We start from the raw sequence: 1,045 nt of genomic DNA, 5'->3' as shown, positions 1-1,045 counted from the left end.
ATATTCTTAGGGCTGACATTTCAGCAACTTCTCCTCCTTCTCCTCCTTCTCTTCTTCTTCCTTCTTCTCCTTCTCCTTCTCCTCCTCCTCCTTCTCCTCCTTCTTCTTCTCCTTCTTTTTTACAGTTGTGAAATCTATGTTTATTCTGATACTTCTGATCAGCAGTACAGCTTATCTAGGACAAATTACTGGATAAATTTTACATTATTTCTTCAGGACCAGGGTTTTTCAATGACTTTAAATTTGGGATCTTCAAATTTGAAATCAGGGAATGCATTCATATCTGCTTTACCATACATTTGCTTAAGCTTAAAAAGCTCCCTCTCCAAATCTTGCTGCGGATATTCTGAGCCCATAGCCACAGGTCCTGCAGATGACTGTCACTTAGGTCTGCATTCTCTAATCTCGTTTACAAAGAGTTTCTGTACAGGATCAAGTTCCTTATTAAATGTCACTGCTGTAACACCAGTATTCCTACCTCCTCAAATAGACTGAGATTGCAGACTGAATGGCAGAGGAGTACCTAACGAGCCTCTGAAGAATCATGGTGATTCTGTCACAGACAGTCCGCCTATATCAACTTCTTGTTGGAAGAGACGCCAGGCAGCCTTGGTGTGGCACTGCTTGGTGTAGGTAGCACTGATGTGTTAGGACTGGAGCATATGGATCATGGGAAATGCGCGGATGGTGCAGTGATGGTTCTGATGTCTTTGGCGGCTCTGGCATAAGGACAGTGCCATCTTGAAGAGAATGGATGGTCTCGGGAAGAAGTCAGTCTCATGGCAGAAAATGAGGTCTTGGGAAGTGAGCCTTGGTCTGGGACAGAATATCTCCCCATTCTATTATTTGGACTTGACGTTTTGTCCAGGAATCTAAGTTGTGGAAATATCTGGATCATTCTTGGAGATAGAAGTGAGCTGGCTCCCAAACAGGAAACAGACGACACACTCCTGGGGTTGTAGCCCTATAGTATCTAATGGCCACTTCGAATGGAAGGTGCAAAAATTTGCTGGGTTGTTTTACCCTTTCATGCTACCTAACTTGG

The 1,045-nt window shown here is 43.6% G+C and overlaps 1 pseudogene; it reads right to left on the bottom strand.

Annotated features, from left to right (window-relative positions):
• Window positions 1–212: 212 nt before the first annotated feature.
• On the bottom strand, window positions 213–546 carry LOC117025319 (ATP synthase-coupling factor 6, mitochondrial-like; annotated as a pseudogene).
• Between the last annotated feature and the right edge of the window lie 499 nt (window positions 547–1,045).

The sequence above is a fragment of the Rhinolophus ferrumequinum genome, chromosome 7 (genome assembly GCF_004115265.2).
Source record: "Rhinolophus ferrumequinum isolate MPI-CBG mRhiFer1 chromosome 7, mRhiFer1_v1.p, whole genome shotgun sequence".
NCBI lineage: Eukaryota > Metazoa > Chordata > Mammalia > Chiroptera > Rhinolophidae > Rhinolophus > Rhinolophus ferrumequinum.
Note: the sequence above shows the minus strand (reverse complement) of the source record. Positions and strands in the feature narration are given on the sequence as shown.